At 43.3% G+C, this 19,332-nt stretch overlaps 1 protein-coding gene across 2 annotated transcripts in view; it reads left to right on the top strand.

The window, feature by feature from the left end:
* Positions 1-19,332, top strand: part of SARNP (SAP domain containing ribonucleoprotein) — a 103,144-nt gene that overhangs the window by 9,147 nt on the left and 74,665 nt on the right. The window lies entirely within an intron of this gene.

The following is a 19,332-nucleotide window of genomic DNA, read 5'->3' as shown; positions in this document are numbered from 1 at the left end:
GTCTGGAAAACTCTACCTTTAAAAAAATATAACTATGATACAGAAGTATTAGAACAGGTTCCTCTGAATCCTGGGTTTGCACCATGATTGCTTTATGATGAACTAGTATTGTGTAAAAAAAAATCAAGAAATTAATCTGTTTATTGCCTGTTTCATTGAGAATGTGTACTGTGCTTTTAAATATATATATTTCAATAAGAGAAATTTTCTTCATAGTTGGCCCATAGTATCCGTGGATTCCACTTTCCAAAAATCAATAATAATAATAATAATAATAATAATAATAATAATAATTTTTATTTATATCCCGCCTTTCCAATTGCATGATCAAGGCGGCTTACAAGACAAGAAACGATAAAATACAAGTAAAACATCACAATATAAAAAGTTTAAAAACATCATTACTAGGGGTAGGAATGGGAATCTATACAAATCACAATTCACTAGGGGCAAGAAAAAGACAATATATTGCACTAATCCGGGGTCGAAAAACAGAGGGCAAGGAGCAGAGAAAAAACACTATTACCTAAAGTGAAAAAGCCAACTGAAATAGATGCGTTTTTAATTGTTTCTTAAAAGAAACTAAAGATGCAGAGGAACGGAGCTCTACAGGGAGCTTATTCCACAATGAGGGGGCGGCGATAGTGAAAGCCCTCTGTGAGGTCCTCACCAAATGGGATTTAGGGACCTCTAACAAATTGGTCCCAGATGTTCTGAGTGTGCGGGGCGGATTGTATGGGGAGAGGCGGTCCTCCAAGTACCTTGGGCCCAAGCCATTTAGGGCTTTATAGGTCAAAACCAACACCTTGTATTGAGCTCGGAAGCGAATGGGTAGCCAGTGGAGATCTTTTAAAATAGGTGTTATGTGGTCTGTCCTGGAACTACCAGCGACCAGTCTGGCTGCCATATTCTGCACCAATTGAAGCTTCCGGGTTTGGTACAAGGGTTGCCCTATGTAGAGCGCATTGCAGAAATCCAATCGAGAGGTTACCAAAGCATGTACAACAGTTTCAAGGTCCCGACGGCCCAGGTAGGGGCGCAGCTGGCGTATCAGCCGAAGCTGATAACAAGCACTCCTGATCGTCGCGTCCACCTGAGATGTCAGATGAAGCGACGAATCAAGGAGTACTCCCAAGCTGCGCACCGAGTCCCTCAAGGGGAGCGTGACCCCATTCAGGACAGGCTGACAAATCTCACCACCCGGAACCGAGGGACCTATCACCAGTACTTCCGTTTTCCCTGGATTCACACTGAGTTTGTTCTCCCTCATCCAGCCCATTACCGACGCCAAGCAGGCATCTAGAGGAGAGATGCCATCCTTAGTTACTGCATCAGTCGGAGACACAGAGAAAATTATTTGGGTGTCATCAGCATACTGATAACACCGCGCCCCGTGTCTCCGGATGATCTCTCCCAGCGGTTTCATGTAGATGTTAAAAAGCATAGGGGATAAAATCGCTCCCTGAGGGACACCGGATGTAAGTGCCCTCTTATCGGAGCGACAATCCCCCAGCTTCACCATCTGGAATCTACCCGAGAGGTAGGACCGGAACCACTGCAAAGCAGTGCCCCCGATACCCAACTCCCCCAGGCGTTCCAGAAGGATACCATGGTCGATGGTATCGAAAGCCGCCGAGATGTCCAAGAGCACTAACAGGGACACGCTTCCCCTGTCCATGCTCAGACCAAACCTTGGTTGCCAATTTATATAAGGGGCACCATTTTACTATGCACTTGTATATAATGGAACTTGAGCATCCACAAATTTTTGTATCCACTGGAAGTCCTAGAAGCAAACCCCAGCAGATACCAAGGGTGCATTGTACTATAAAACTACCCATAATGGAAATACGTAAAGCATAATACGTATACATACAAAATATAGATAAAAATAAATTTTTCCATGATATCCTTGCAAAAAAGTTAGTAAAGTGCAGGCTAGACAATGCAACTGTTAGGTGGATTTATAATTGGTTGATTGACCAAACCCAATGGGTACTCAACAATGGCTCCTCCTCATCTTGGAGAAAAGTGACTACAGTGGTGCCTCGGGTTACGAAATTAATTCGTTCCGCGGCGCCGTTCGTAACCCGATACATTTCGCAACCCGAAAAGGCTTTCCGTTAGCGCTGGAAGCCTATAGCATTTGAATTTCGCGCCGAAATTAATTTCGTAACCCGAAAAATATTTCGTAACCCGGAACAGTTTTTTCCAATCCAACTTTTTCGTATCCCGGAAATTTCGTAACGCGGTCATTTCGTATCCCGAGGCACCAGTGTACCAGGGTGCCACAGGTTCTGTTCTGCATCAATAGGTGTATAGTGTTTAGATCAAGGGAAATAATAGCACCACCCTATTCTGCTTTGGTCAGGCCTCACCTGGAATACTGTGTCCAGTTCTGGGCACCACAATTCAAGAAGGATATGAACAAGCTGGAGCATGTCCAGATGAAGGTGATCAAAATGGTGAAAGGCCTGGAAACTCTGCCTTATGAGGAGAGACTTAGGGAGCTGGATATGTTCAGAAGAGAAGGTTAAGGGGTGACATAATAACTGTTTTTAAAATACTTGAAATGATTAATTAATTAATTAATTAATAAAGGATGTCATATTGAGGACAGAGCAAGCTTCTTTTCTGCAGCTCCATGGACTAGGACACAGAGCAGTGGATTCAAGCTACAGGAAAAAAATTCCACCTCAATATTAGGAAGAACTTCCTGAAGGTCAGAGCTTTTCAACAGCTGAGCAAGCTGCCTCAGAAGGTGGTTAAGTCTCCTTCTTTGGAGGTTTTAAAACAAGCTGGATGGCCATCTTTTGGGGATGCTTTGGTTGTGTCTTCCTGCATGCCGTGGGGTTGGGCTGGATGGCACTTATGGTTTTTTCCAACTCTTATGATTTTATGATCTGTAAGAAAGCAATTACTGGTTCCCACTCCTTTTTAAAAGTAGTTAGAGATTTCCCTCAGTTGTAATCATATGTTGTATAATTCTCCCATACTTAATTTCAATTTGGTCATCTAATAGTCCCAAAAGAAAACGTTCAGGTTTCTGTTGTAGTATTATCTTCAATATATCTTGAATCAGTCTATAAATCAAAGTCCAAAATGTTTTAATAATAATAATAATAAGCTTTATTTATATACCGCTTTTCCATGGACAATCAAAGCGGTTTCCTATATCAGATTAACAATACATAACACATCATGACTCTGCCTCTCTCCCCTCACGATGGCGGTCGGGGGGAGGGCTCTTCTTCTTGGCAGGCAGGCCTGTCGTTTCTTGCCTGCCTCTCTCCCCTCAAGACGGCGGTCGGGGGGAGGGCTCTTCTTCTTGGCAGGCAGAGGCCTGTCGTTTCTTGCCTGCCTCTCTCCCCTCAAGACGGCGGTCGGGGGGAGGGCTCTTCTTCTTGGCAGGCAGAGGCCTGTCGTTTCTTGCCTGCCTCTCTCCCCTCACGATGGCGGTCGGGGGGAGGGCTCTTCTTCTTGGCAGGCAGAGGCCTGTCGTTTCTTGCCTGCCTCTCTCCCCTCACGATGGCGGTCGGGGGGAGGGCTCTTCTTCTTGGCAGGCAGAGGCCTGTCGTTTCTTGCCTGCCTCTCTCCCCTCAAGACGGCGGTCGGGGGGAGGGCTCTTCTTCTTGGCAGGCAGAGGCCTGTCGTTTCTTGCCTGCCTCTCTCCCCTCACGATGGTGGTCGGGGGGAGGGCTCTTCTTCTTGGCAGGCAGAGGCCTGTCGTTTCTTGCCTGCCTCTCTCCCCTCACAATGGCGGTCGGGGGGAGGGCTCTTCTTCTTGGCAGGCAGAGGCCTGTCGTTTCTTGCCTGCCTCTCTCCCCTCAAGACGGCGGTCGGGGGGAGGGCTCTTCTTCTTGGCAGGCAGAGGCCTGTCGTTTCTTGCCTGCCTCTCTCCCCTCAAGATGGCGGTTGGGGGGAGGGCTCTTCTTCTTGGCCGGCAGAGGCCTGTCGTTTCTTGCCTGCCTCTCTCCCCTCAAGACGGCAGTCGGGGGGAGGGCTCTTCTTCTTGGCCGGCAGAGGCCTGTCGTTTCTTGCCTGCCTCTCTCCCCTCACGATGGCAGTCGAGGGGAGGGCTTTTCTTCTTGGCCGGCAGAGGCCTGTCGTTTCTTGCCTGCTTCTCTCCCCTCAAGACGGCGGTCGGGGGGAGGGCTCTTCTTCTTGGCAGGCAGAGGCCTGTCGTTTCTTGCCTGCCTCTCTCCCCTCAAGACGGTGGTCAGGGGGAGGGCTCTTCTTCTTGGCAGGCAGAGGCCTGTCGTTTCTTGCCTGCCTCTCTCCCCTCAAGACGGCGGTCGGGGGGAGGGCTCTTCTTCTTGGCCGGCAGAGGCCTGTCGTTTCTTGCCTGCCTCTCTCCCTTCAAGACGGCGGTAGGGGGGAGGGCTCTTCTTCTTGGCCGGCAGAGGCCTGTCATTTCTTGCCTGCCTCTCTCCCCTCAAGACGGTGGTCAGGGGGAGGGCTCTTCTTCTTGGCAGGCAGAGGCCTGTCGTTTCTTGCCTGCCTCTCTCCCCTCAAGACGGCGATCGGGGGGAGGGCTCTTCTTCTTGGCCGGCAGAGGCTTGTCGTTTCTTGCCTGCCTCTCTCCCCTCAAGACGGCGGTCGGGGGGAGGGCTCTTCTTCTTGGCAGGCAGAGGCCTGTCGTTTCTTGTTTGTTTCACTTTATCACACGCCCACCACATGTGATAAAAGGTTTCTGGTGGTTGTTCACACTTCCAACAAACATTACTAGTCCCTTTATATATCTTTGAGATTCTCAGGTATCAAATACCAACAATACATCATCTTATAAAAATTTATTTAAGTTAAAAACTTAAGTAAATTTTAATCCTTTTACCGTATTATCTTCCATTAGTCTATTAATACACTATGACAGACATTTTGAGCCCATTTTATCATACATTTTTGTTTCTCTTTTATTTCCATTTTCAACAATGGTTTGTACCAACCAAACGTTTATAAATTGTACAACTCTTGTATCTCAAAATCAAATTTACTCAGATCAAAGCCAAAATTTTTTTATCCATTTTAAATTATTCATATGCCTCTCAATATGAAAACCATTGAAATTAGTGTCTTCTGATTCCAGTTCCTTGTTTATTTTTATTCTGTATTGTTCTTTTGTCAAAAATCAAAAAATCTCAATATGTTATCCATTTTTCTTTTAACATTACTTCTCTGTAAAAAGCTTTTTGTATAAAAACCCACATGGGCATTTTTGGGTATACCTTTACCCTAAATTTCTTCCAAACTCTTTACCATGCAACATGTCTTATGTAGTGATTATTAAAATCTGCATTACCATACCATAAAAAGCCTTGTCACCCAAATCTCATGTTCCTCTAACTCCAGTAATCTCCAATTTTGAAGAATAATCCATAATCCAGGAAAAGAGATTCCCCCTCAACATTAGGAGGAACTTCCTGACAGTAAGGGCTGTTCGACAGTGGAACAAACTCCCTCAGAGTGTAGTGGAATCTCCTTCCTTAGAGGTCTTTAAACAGAGGCTGAATGGCCATCTGCTGGGGATGCTTTGATTTGGATTTCCTGCATGGCAGGGGGTTGGACTGGATGGCCCTTGCGGTCTCTTCCAATTCTATGATTCTATGATTTTAACCAACCAAACAACATGTTGAGAAGTACAATTTTAAATCTGGTAATCCCAAACAACCTCTTTGCTTGGGATCCTGCAAAACTTCAAATCTAACTCTAGTCCTCTTTCCTTGCCAGGTAAATTTTGACACATCCTTTTGCCGTTGTTTAAGTGGCACATCTTTAGTTAAAATCGGTATCATTTGACACAAAAATAACAGCTTAGGTTAAATATTCATTTTTATCACAGGTATTCTTCCCATTAATGATAATTTAAGTTTGCCCTACCTTTGTAACAACTGTTGAATTTTATTCAACATTTTCACATAGTAATTCTGAAATAACATTGAATTCTTATTTGTCAGATAAGTACACAAGTATTTAACCTTTTTTTCTGCCTTTTTGGTGATATTTCTTTGAAATTTCTGTGTTTTGTCCTCTTTGGATGAACTCTACACTGCTGAACTCTTCCAAACCTGCAACTTGTTCTCTTGATCCAATTCCTACTCGTCTTCTAATTTCTATAGCTCCCTCTTTTCTACTCTCGTTTCTCTATATCTTTAATCTCTCTGTCTCTATGGGTTCTTTCCCTACGATCTTTAAACATGCTTTAGTTTCCCCTATTCTGAATAAACCTTCTCTTGGCCCCTCTTCTATGTCTAGCTATCATCCAATTTTTCATCTTCCTTTTCTTTCTAAGGTTTTGGAACAAGTCGTTTATTTTGGCTGTCTTGATTTTCTTGAAACCAACTCCGTTCTCGATCCCTTTCAGTCCGGTTTCCACCCACGGCATTCTACAGAGATGGCTCTCACTAAGATCTTGGATGATCTTTTACGGGCCAAGGCTAATGGCCTTTACTCTGTTCTCATTCTTCTTGATTTGTCTGCAGCCTTTGACACCGTTGATCACGGTCTTCTAGTTGACATACTTTCTGACCTTGGGTTCTCAGACTCTATTCTTGACTGGTTTAGATCCTATTTGTCAGATAGATCTTTTGCAGTGGTCACAGGTGGTCAAACTTTGTCCTCTGTTCCCTTATCTGTTGGAGTTCCCCAGGGCTCTGTTCTGGGTCCCCTTCTGTTTTCTCTCTACACACTGTCCTTAGGTAAACTCATTAGCTCTTTTGGTTTTTCCTACCATCTGTACGCCGACGACACTCAGTTGTATCTTTCCACCCCTGACCTTTCTCCAAGGCTTAAACAGCAAGTTTCGTCTTGTCTTACAGCTATCTCGCAGTGGATGCGCCATCGGCGTTTGAAGCTCAGCATGTCCAAGACGGAGCTTCTTGTCTTTCCTCCTAAGTCCACCCTTCCACACTCCTTTTCTGTCTCTGTGAACAACACTTCTATTCAACCAGTCCAGCAAGCCCGCAGTCTTGGTTTTATCTTTGACTCTTCTCTGTCGTGTATTCCTCAGATCCAGACCACAGCCAAGGCTTGTAGATTCCTTTTGTACAATATTGCCAAAATCCGACCATTTCTCTCCGACTCTACTGCCAAGATCCTGGTCCATGCCTTAGTGATCTCACGACCTGATTACTGTAACATCCTTCTGGCAGGGCTTCCTCTTTCTCACCTCCGTCCTTTAATTTCTGTCCAGCATTCAGCTGCACACATTATCACATCTGCCCACCGCTCTGACCATATCTCTCCTGTGTTGGCATCCCTTCACTGGCTCCCCCTCCCTTTTCGTATTCAGTACAAGCTCCTGCTGTCCACGTTTAAAGCCCTCCATGGGCTGGCCCCTCCTTACTTATCAGACCTTCTTTCTCCCCACCTTTCCACTCGGACCCTTTGTTCTGGTAGTCAAGGTCTACTGTCCCAGCCCAGGATTTCCTCTGCCCCATCTCGGATTTGCCCCTTTTCACTCTCTGCCCCTCACTCCTGGAACCTTCTCCCCCCCCCCCCCGAACAAGAGCCATCACTTCTTTAACCAGCTTCAAAACGGAGTTGAAGACCGTCCTGTTCAGAGAAGCGTTCCCAGGCCTTGCATAATTGTCGCTTGCCTCCCTGGATGAAGATTAACCATCCATTATGAAGCCAAGCCCTCCCTCCAGTCCATCTGCCATGGTCCGACATTGACGCTTGAAGCTCAATATGTCCAAAACAGAGCTTCTCATTTTTCCACCTAAGTCTACTCTTCAATACTCCTTTTCTGTTTCTGTTGATGATATTTCTATTCGACCAGTCCAGGAAGCGCGTAGTCTTGGTTTTATTTTTGACTCTTCTCTGTTGTGTATCCCCCATAACCAGACCATAGGTAAGGTATGTAGATTCTTTTTATACAATATTGCCAAAATCCGACCATTTCTCTCTGTCTCTTCTGCCAAGATTCTGGTCCATGCCCTAGTGGTCTCACGACTTGATTTTTGTAACATCCTTCTGGCAGGGCTTCCTCTTTCTCACCTCCGTCCTTTAATTTCTGTCTAGCATTCAGCTGCACGCATTATTACATCCACCCACCGCTCTGACCATATCTCTCCTTTATTATCATCCCTTCACTGGCTCCCCCTCCCTTTCTGTATTCAGTATAAGCTCCTATTGTTGACTTTTAAAGCCCTGCATGGGCTGGCCCCTTCTTTTTATCAAACTTTCTTTCTCCTCACCTTCCCACTTGTACCCTCCGTTCTAGTAATCAAGGTATGCTGTCTCAGTCTAGGATTTTCACTGCCCTATCCTGGATTCGTCCCTTTTTACTTGCTGCCCCTCACTCCTGGAACCTCCTTCCCCCACAAGCATGGGTCATCACTTCTTTAACCAGTTTCAAAACTGAGTTGAAGACCATCCTGTTCAGAGAAACGTTCCCAGGCATTGCGTGACTATTATTTGTTATTTGACGTTTTTAATTTGTTGCCTGCTTTACTTTATTGAACCCTTTCCTGTATTGTTATGTATTATTTGTATGTATTATGCTATTATTTCTTAGATTGTGTGTCATGGGCAGGTTTACTTTATCTATTTTATTGTTTGTATGTACAGCGCTGTGTAAATCTACAGCGCTATATAAATAAAGCATAATAATAATAATAATAATAATAATAATAATAATAATAATGGTCTATGGACCTCAGAATCAACCCCTTGCTCAGTGCAGGATCTCCAGCTAATTCTGTTCCTGTCTTCCAAAATGTTAAGCTGTTTTTCTCAGTTTTGTATCATCTGAAACTTGATAAGGATTCCCTCCACCCCATAATCTAATTCATGGATTAAAAAAATGTACATAGTGTGTCAACCCCAGTAAAGAACCCAGTGGCACTCCTTCCAATTTGAAGCACAGCCTTACTTTCAGCACAGTTTTCAATCAATTATGGAGCCATCTGATGGTGTTTGCATTTATTCCATATTTAGTTAGTTTTCTAATCAAAATGTCATGGGACACTTATCAAATGCCTTACTGAAATCCAGATAATTAACACCTGTAGCCTTCGCACCATTTAATAAACTAATGATCTGATCAAAAAAAGATACAAAGTTATGTTGGCAGGATTTGCTTTTGATTTTGAAGTATAGAGTCTGAAGCAGCAGGATTCACCTATTGCCTTTTCAGTTGCACTGGTTTATTTTAGCTTTCTTCCTTCCTTCACGTACATACCCATTTTATTAGCTACCTAGAGCCTTTATTAGAGAGAGTACCGAGGACACCTTATGGTGCAGCAAGGTGTGCCACCATTGTCCAAGTTGGTAGTCAGGAGCCACTCCTGCAGACCCATGGTCCAGCCCTTAGCTGTATGTGCTGTCCCACAGCTCCGTGTGCTGAAGTGGGAATAGAAAAGGTCCTTAGATTTCTCTGGAATTGGCGGCTTATCAGACAGTGTCCCAGCCTTGCCTGAGGATGTAACCCAGCAGTTCCATAACATGGACCTGACAGACATCTGGCTGGAATCTGGGGATCAGCCAGCCAGTGTTCCTACTTCCGAAAGCTCTCCCAAGCACTTAAATATTGATTCGTGGTGAGACTTAGGGCTTCCATACTCGAGTAATCCTGCCCAACATTTCCTGTCCTTTCTCAGTCACCTGACAGATCATCTCCACTGCCACGGTTTCTTTAATGCTTTTCATCTCCAGGAGGGTCAGTTTACAATACTCTTTACTGATGTTTCCAGGAATAGGGTTTGGCACTGTAGTACCCCCTACTTTTTAAAAAGCAGACTCTCTCTTGTTTAAGTTAATTAACAGGAATCACCTTCACTATTTTGGGTGTTCAGCCAGGAAGGATGACAGTATGTCTAACGTTGGGAGACTGGGCCAGACTGCCCTGGTGATTTGAGCATATGAAGCATTCAGCCAACCAAACCCATAAACAGAACCTCTCTACAGCTACCTGTGCTGAAGTTCTTGAAAAGGGAGACTCCAACAAGGCCTCTTCTCAAGGTGAAATCTTAGGTCTCTTTAGCAAACTTCTCTCAGAATGAGCCAAAAAGCACAAGCACCTCAAGAAGAAAGACTTTTTTGGGGGGAGATTTCAGCCAATCATCTTTTTCCTTCACCCATCATTAGCACTTTTTAAGCTAGTTATTGTTGTGGTTTTTTAATGTTTGTAATTTTTTATCTTGTTTTTAAAATTTGATGTATTATGTGATTTTATAATATACTGTTGTAAATTGTACATTGTTTAGTACCCTTGTTGTAACCCACTTTGATCTCTTTGGAAAAGCGGGCTATAAATAAACAGTATTATTATTATTATTATTATTATTATTATTAAAAGAAATGGCTCTCCCACCTCTCTCCTGTGCATCTTCCATAGTTCTTCCCCATGACCCTCCTACAGTAGAGGCTTCTGATCTCAATTCAGATGACAAGGACCATCAGGTGTCAGCTTCAGGCAGAGAGGGAGGTAGACCTTCTGATATGAACTAGGTTCAACCTTCCTAATGCTGTGACCCTTTAATACAGTTCATGTTGTAGTGACCCCCAACTCATAGTCTCGGTTCCTAAGACCATTGGAAATATGTGTTAATAATGATAATAATAATAATCATCATCATCATCTTCTGTGACCCCTGTGAAAGGGTCGTTCGACCCCCAAAGGGGTCACAACCCACAGGTTGAGAACCACTGCTCGAGCTACTTTCAGGAACCAGGAAGAGCAAAGATCCAGTATACATATGGTGGCCCTCCTTCTCCAAGGATCCTGTCCACATTATCAGGCTGTACAAATTTAAACTTACCTAATAATACAGGATAAACAGGCACCAAGATTACATCCAATGGACCTGCCTAAATCATCTAGGTCAGAGTGGATCCAAGTAGTTTTGTCTGCAAAATGTATTGCAAATTCTCCACAGCAAGCTGTCGAGTAATCTTTATTTTAAGGCCAAAATAACTCCTCTGGACAACACTGTGCAGACACAATTGTGGCAGTGAAATATAATTTCTTCGCTACCACTATCACCATGATGTAGACTATCCAAAGAGCTCTAGTTCTTGTTCAGTCAGATTCACTCTGAGTATTCCACCATTTTCACTCTAGTCTCTGTCCCATTCATTTCATCACAGCCAGCTCCCTAGTGATGCAGGGGGCTCATTTGGCTCTACAGTGGACCCTTGTTATATGCTTGGTTTGGTTCCAAGATCCCCCGTGCATAACAAATCCATGTATGCTCAAGTCCCATTAAATATAATGACATAGCAAAATGGTGTCCCTTATAAAAAATGAAAAATCAAGGCTTGATATTTGAAATTTATACTTTTTTTGAACATTTTCAAACCATGTATGCTTGAATCTGTGTATAAAAAATCTGTGTATAAGAAGGGCCAACTGTACTTTGTGGGAAGGGATGCTTAGGAACAATTGTGTTTACGGCCTTGGCCATTTCATTATTCCAGAGATCAGCCAGGACTTCAAGATCGCCTGGCAAGGCAACAGAAAATTCCCCAAGAGTCATCAGGCATCCATCTGGATCCATATGTCTCCAGAAATGGACCATCTTAAACAGGAATCTGCCCTTGCCAAGGCTCTGAGTCCCAGTGAGTCTAAATCCTACTAGATAGTGACCTGTCTGTGACAAACTACAGAAAGTTCCTTCACACAGAGATCACTACCATCCTGCCCAAATAGAAAACCAGCATGGGTGGTACCAGATATTACTTGGGACAACCCCATGGTTGTCATGGCAGACATGAAGTCCTGAGTTGCCTCTGAAAGAACAGTCTTCACATGGATGTTGGTCCCCCAGTAGAACATGCTGAGGGGACTCCAGTGCCGAGAGCTGAGTCCAGCTTAGCTAACTCAGGAGGGGAGATTGTTGAGCAGCGGGGTGGACAGTACACCAACAGAATTCCTATCCTGTCCCGGCCACCCACTTTCAAAAACACACACCCAGCAGACTGTGGGGCAGGACACCTGGTAAGGGAGATTGTCTGATTCCCACAGGCCTGATTGTCTGCTGGTGTAGTGGTCTGATTCTGGAGACCAGGATTTGCTTGCCAGCTCAACCATAAAACTCACTGAGTGACCTTGGGCAAGTCACATGCTCTCAGCCTTAGGGAAAGGCAAATTCAAATATTCCCTGAACAGCTCTTGCCAAGAAAACTCTGACAGTTTTGCCTTAGAGTCGCCATGAGCTGGAGGCAACTTGAAGGCACACAACAACTCTAATAAGTGAGTTGACCAAATCTGGCAGGTGTCTCAGACGTTTCATCAGCTGATGAATTGTAGAATGCATAGTTCTTGCCTAAAGTTTCCTTGGCAGGTTCATCGCAGTAGGAATCATGTTTCACTCTGTTAAGAATGCAGCACCTTCTTTGGTCCTCAGCTCTTTTTGTAACTGTAGAGAATATCTACAAGACTGCCACATGGACCATCCCTTCTACCTTTAGTTGACACTTTAGAAGCAACATATGTGCCATTTGAAGCTGCTTTCACTTACACTGGACTCCACTTGCAGGAAGATAATTTTTTGGAATATTCGTTCCTTGTGGGTTCACTCTCCTGGTAATTAGACTTACCAGGAAGTTATTTCTGGTCATAGAATCATAGAGTTGGAAGAGACCGCACAGGCCATCCAGTCCAACCCCCTGCCATGCAGGAAAAGCAAATCAAAGCATCCCCGACAGATGGCCATCCAGCCTCCGTTTGAAGACCTCCAAGGAGGGAGACTCCACTACACTCCGAGGAAGTGTGTTCCACTGTCGAACAGCCCTTACTGTCAGGAAGTTCCTCCTAATGTTGAGGTGGAATCTCTTTTCCTGCAGCTTGCATCCATTGCTCCAGGTCCTAGTCTCTGGAGCAGCAGAAAACAAGCTTGCTCCCTCCTCAATATGACATCCCTTCAAATATTTAAACAGAGCTATCATATCACCTCTTAACCTTCTTTTCTCCAGGTTAAACATCCCCAGCTCCCTAAGGCGTTCCTCATAGGGCAAGGTTTCCAGACCCTTCACCATTTTAGTCGCCCTCCTTTGGACACGCTCCAGTTTCCCAATGTCCTTTTTGAATTGTGGTGCCCAGAACTGGACACAATATTCCAGGTGGGGCCTGACCAGAGCAGAATATAGTGGCACTATTACTTCCCTTGATCTAGACACTATACTTCTATTGATGCAGCCTAAAATCGCATTGGCCTTGTTAGCTGCCGCACCGCACTGTTGACTCATGTTCAACTTGTGGTCTACTTGGACTCCTAGATCCCTTTCACATGTTGTCTCCTTAAGCCAGGCGTCCCCCATCCTATATCTGTGCATTTCATTTTTTCGCCCTAAGTGCAGTACCTTACATTTCTCCCTGTTGAAGTTCATTTTGTTAGCTTTCTAGTCTATTCAGGTCATTTTGAATTTTGATCCTGTCCTCTGGAGTATTAGCTATTCCTCCTAATTTGGTGTCATCTGCAAATTTGATAAGTATTCCCCCAATTTTTTCCTCCAAGTCATTGATAAAGGTGTTGAACAGTACTGGGCCCAGGACAGAGCCCTGTGGGACCCCACTGGTCACTTCTCTCCAGGATGAAAGAAAAGGAGCCATTGTTGAGCACCCTTTGGGTTCGGCCGGTCAACCAATTACAAATCCACGTAACAGTTGCCTTGTCAAGCCCACATTTTACAAGCTTGTTGGCAAGAATGTCATGGGGAACCCTGTCCAAGGCCTTACTGAAATCAAGATATACTATATCCACAGCATTCCCTTCATCTACCAAGCTAGTAATTTTATCAAAGAAAGAGATCAGATTTGTCTGGCATGATTTGTTTCTCTGAAACCCATGTTGACTTTTTGTGATTATGGAATTGCTTTCTAGATGTTCACAGACTCTCTGTTTAATTATCTGCTCTAGAATCTTTCCTGGTATTGATGTCAGACTAACTGGACGATAATTGTTGGGATCCTCTTTCTTCCCCTTTTTGAAGATGGGGACAACGTTTGCCCTCCTCCAGTCTGCTGGGACTTCTCCTGTTCTCCAGGAGTTTTCAAAGATTATTGCCAATGGCTCCGATATTACATTTGCCAGTTCTTTTAATACCCTTGAATGTAGTTCATCTGGTCCTGGCGACTTAAATTCATTTAGATTAACAAGGAATTCCTGTACTATCTCTTTACTTATTTTGTGCTGAAATTCCCCTATTCTGTCCTCTGCTCCTTTATCCTCAGGTTGAGTTCCCTTTGCCTTTTCTGAGAAGACTGAGGCAAAGAAAGTGTTGAGTAATTCTGCCTTTTCTCTGTCCTCTGTTAGCATTTTGCCATCTTCTCCACGCAGTGGTCCTACCGTTTCCTCCTTCTTCATTTTGCTGCGGACATATCCATAAAAGCCCTTTTTGTTGTTCTTAACTTCTCTAGCAAGCCTGAGTTCATTCTGTGCTTTAGCTTTTGTGACCTTATCTCTACATTTGCTAGCTATTTGTTTGAATTCCTCTTTGGTGGTCACTTAGAGAGCTGATCCAACAGCCACACGTCTTGGTGATCACTCTTCTCCTTTTCTCTGTGATAGGTACAATGTGTTATCAGGACTTGTATTTGGTGATAACCTAGCTACTCAGGGATTCCTTTGCCTCTTCTTGTCCCTTGTGTTGTTTTGCACTCATTGTTTTTTGCATGTGTATTCTCCACCTGTTGTTGTTGTTATTATTATGCCTGCCACTGATTCTTCTGGCAATACCAATTCATTTCTTCATCAAAAATGACAGTGTTTTACCACCTTGTCTATCCAAGTTGCGTCTCAGAAATTCATTTTATTCTGATAAGCCAGTTTGCATAAACATGGCTGCTGTGCACACTGGTAAAATATACAGTGCATATTTTCATTCATTTGATTTTGGTTTGTACTCAGAAATATTATGGTTTATGCATAAGTTCAGCAAGCAACTTCAGTTGGAAAATGTTTAAATGATGATATGTCATGTTTTCATATACAAGCATACCTAAGTTAATAAAGACTCTGACAAAGAAGTTCTGTTTTACAAAGTCTTTTTATGCCTCTCCAGCCACACTTTTCTTTATCCTTTGTTAGGTTTTTAATAACATTGGCACTGAGAGCATAGTGAAGGACAGCTGGAGAAACACGGGCGGGTTACAAACCGCCACTTGGGACGTCCTCAGGACGTCCCAGTTTAAAAAAGGGGCGTCTCTTCTAGACGCCCCTATTCCTGTTACGGACTCTGTCCGTAACAAATGGCGGCGGCCGTTCCACACAGCTGCCACCATCTTGACATAACAGACGCTGTGTGTCCGCATGTCGTGCTGCGCTGATGATGTCGCGAGTGCGCCATTGGCGCCTCACAGCGTCATTAGCGCGCCGCCAGAAGAAGCTCCATTTTGGAGCTTCTTTTTTGCTCCATAAGGGAGCCGCACGGTTTGGCTGCGGCGGCTCCTTCGCGGAGCAAACAGCAGCGCCAGGAGACCGCCGCAAAACGGCGGTTTGTAATGCCCCCCAGATTTTTTTCATTGTCAGGCTGCAGCAGCATGTCTGCAGTAAATAATGCAGTTAAGCTTACGGTAGGAAAAATTTTGATTTTATTGTAACTAATCGTACCGTAGCTGTGTGTGCCTGCCAATAATAATAATAATAATAATAATAAAAGTTTATTTATATTTCCCGCCTCTCCCTACGGATCGAGGCGGGCTTACAATAATAAAAATGGAACACCAATTTCCATATATAAAATAATCTTAAAATCAAGACAGCACATTAAAATTCATATATCAGCATATTCACATACTCAGAGTGAGATGTGCCTTCAGTTTTATAAACGATCAGGGGGATAAGCCCACCAGAAAAAGTCCGTTTTAATCGCTTTCTTAAAAGCTTCTAGAGTAGTAATCAGTCAGATTGCTACCGGTAAAGCATTCCACAGTTTAGAGGCCATGACAGTAAATGCTTTTTGGGAAGTTGACAATAATCTGGTATTTGGATAATCCAAAAGATTCTTCCTGGATGTTCGGAGAGTGTGGGGCGGATTATGTAGGGAGAGGTGTTCTCTCAAGTAACTCGGGCCCAAGCCATATAGGGTTTTAAAGGTTATGACCAACACTTTGTACTGTGCCCGGAAGCTGATTGGCAACCAGTGAAGGGATTTTAATACAGGTGTTATATGGTCAGATCTAGGTGTTCCGGTGACCAATCTAGCAGCCGCATTTTGAACCAATTGAAGCTTCCGAACTTGGTACAAAGGTAGCCCCATGTAGAGCGCATTCCAGAAATCAAGACGAGAGATTACCAGTGCAAGTACCACTGCTTCAAGGTCCTTTCGGTCCAGGTAGGGACGCAGTTGGCGTATCAGCCGAAGCTGATGCCAGGCACTTTTGACCATCGCATCTACCTGAGATGATAACTGTAGAGATGGATCCAAAAATACCCCCAAACTGCGAAGGGAAGGTAAACAGCAGCTCCCTCCAGAATCTCTTACTGAACTTGCATGAAATGCTAAAGGGTTAGATAAAACAAGCCTTCCTTACCAGCTTCACCAACAGTATGTTTAAAAAACCAGAAACAAACCATACGTCTGTAAATGTGACCACCAAAATAGAAATCATAAGAAGGGTAGAGGCTGGTGAAATTAAAAATAGTCCCTGGATGCATTTTGGAAGGAACTTTCAAGTGGTCTCTAGAAAGTTTGAAATGTTTTTTGTTTACATATGCAAAGATTACCTGTTTTGTTTTTGTTGGAAGATTTTTGCATTTCCCCCCCTCCTTAGATAGGGATTTCCTGCAGGCAGACTCCACTCTCACTCTCATCAAACTAAGCATGTGATTTAGGTCACTCCCTATTTGGGACTAACAGACATTCTCAAAGATTTTCTCCTGACCTGTTGGGTCCTTCATCTTCCTTCTCCATCAACTTTCTTTGGAAAGATGGTGAGATAAATATTTCTTTTTAACCTGAACTATTCAGTAGCTAGATTAGGATATAGTTTATATGTAAATATAGATTAAAGCCATTAGTAAACTTTTGTTTTAAACTGCAAGCTATTTGTATTGTTTTTGAGTCGGTTTCAGTTCTTAGGGAAGCATAGTTAGATAAGAGCACATTCTGCTACTCTGCTAATTTAAATCTAGACCTTAACAGGCTTGGCTTTGACATTTTTGATATTTAAATTACCGTACATTTTTGGGTTATGGGCCCAGAGTCTTTTGTTCCAAACTGCTTCTCCTAAAGATATTGACTGCAAGAAAGCTTTTATTACTCAAACAACAGATAATGGTTTCTGCTAATCCTAACTCCACAATGTCCACTGAAATATTATTTGGCACAAATTATAAAACATGGTCATGAAAAATCCAAATGCAGGGCCTGTACAGACAAGCCAAAATAAAGCTGTTTTGGGTCACTTTGGAGGTATGCTGTTTAAATGATGCATGTGTCCGAAGAGGCCGGAAGGAACACCAAAGTCATACTCCAGTCAGTGTGTGTATCTGTGCGTATGGCAAGAGAGATTCTCATTGAGGCTTTTTCCCTCTTCGTTTCAGCCACATGCACGGGAGGGAGATGGACTCTTAAACAGCAGTATCTAATCAGTCACCCAGGACTCTTTCTGTTTGGTTCCATAGAGAAATAATAATAATAATAATAATAATAATAATAATAATAATAATAATACTGTTTATTTATAGCCCGCTTTTCCAAAAAATGATCAAAGTGGGGTACAGCATAAATATAAGCAATATACGATATACAAACATAAAATATTAATATTTTTTTTAGTGAAAACACACAAAGTTTATAAGAAATATGCATCAGAGTCACAAGGGAGTTCACTTCTGTGTTTTCAGCTCTTTTCTCAGTATGTAGCATGTGAACATGGAAGCGATACCTGTGAAGGCTCTTCCTGGTCTTCATCACTGGACTCTTCAGATGAGCTCTCCACTTCTTGTATCACTCCTCCCTTCTGTGCTAGACCTGCAGGCTGTGGAATCTGTTTGACTGTTGCTGATGCCGTCACTACCTCTTCCTCCTCACTATGTGAGGAACTGCTGCTTCCTGAACTCTCTTTGCCTTTGAGAGGTCCAGAAGGTTTAGATGGCAGAGCCTGGTCCTGGCTTGGTTTGGCCTTTTTGGAGGAATTCTGCTCCACTTTCCCTGTTATCACTGTGGCAGGACTTTGGCACTTGCTGGAAACGGACTCTGATGTACCAGAATTGACTTTAATAAACTCCTTTCCACACCGCATGGGGAAATTTGAAAGAGCTGCTATCACATTACCATAGTGACCCATAAATAAGTCGACCAGGGATTTGGGGGTCAGTTTTTGGGCATAAATTTTTTGTCTTATAGATGAGTATATACAGTATATATAAATACAGAGTTAATCAAAGGAGTTCTTAAAAGAAACATCAAGTGATCACAAGTAATAATTAGCTAAAATAGCCATGAATTACTTACTTCCTTACAAAGAGGGATGTGCATACTGTGCACTAAAAATTCAAAGGTATTGTTTTCTTTATATGAAGAGAAATTGATTTTGTGTCATTTATCATTATACATGTTAAGCAGTCATATTAATTCAGTTGTAATATTCTGTCCCATCTCTACCAGTTATGGCAGGGGTAGGCAACCTATGGCCCGCGGGCCGAATCCAGCCTGGCGAGGCCTTGGGACCGGCCCCAGCCCGGTCCTGCCACCAATTGCCGCCGGGGCCTTTGGCCTCTTGTGCGAGGGGGCAAGGGGAGCAATTGTCTATAGAAGCCTCAGAAACATGCATTTATATTAACATTTTTTAAAAAATCAACAAATTTTTCCGCGTGTCCTCCATTTTTTAAAAAAAGTGTCCTCCATTTGAAAATTTTGTCCCACATTTGTCTGGGTTTATTTATTTATTTAATTTTTTTTAAAAAAAATTATTTATTTATTTATTTTGTCTCCGGCCCCCCAGTTGTCTGAGGGACAGCAACCCGGCCCCCGGTTCAAAAAGGTTGCCTACCCCTGAGTTATGGGAAGAGGGAAGGAGTTACCAGCACTGAACCCTTTTTGGTCCATGATCCACTCTTTCCTCCCATGCTTCTGACATTCCATTGTATTCTGCCCATATATGTTGACATATGTTTTCTTTAAAAAGGAAAATGAGATTCTCAGAATACTAATACCATTTGTCTGCTACTCTTCTGTGTTAAGAAACATGGAAGATAGTCTTACTTGCACAAACAGATTTGCTAATCATCCTATAACGGGTTTCTAAATAAGACCACACATTACCAATCTGTGGGGAGAAATTATCTGACCTACGAAGAAGCTGACAGCATTCATTTCCATGCTGGTCCTGGAAGAAGAAATTTATTCCTCCTGTGCAGTTAGTATAGAAATATTGAATGCTAACCT

This window comes from Sceloporus occidentalis, unplaced genomic scaffold, assembly GCF_023333645.1.
Source record: "Sceloporus occidentalis isolate IW3139 unplaced genomic scaffold, rSceOcc1.0.p SCAF_1, whole genome shotgun sequence".
Taxonomy (NCBI): Eukaryota; Metazoa; Chordata; class Lepidosauria; order Squamata; family Phrynosomatidae; genus Sceloporus; species Sceloporus occidentalis.
This window is presented reverse-complemented; position numbering and strand designations above follow the sequence as displayed.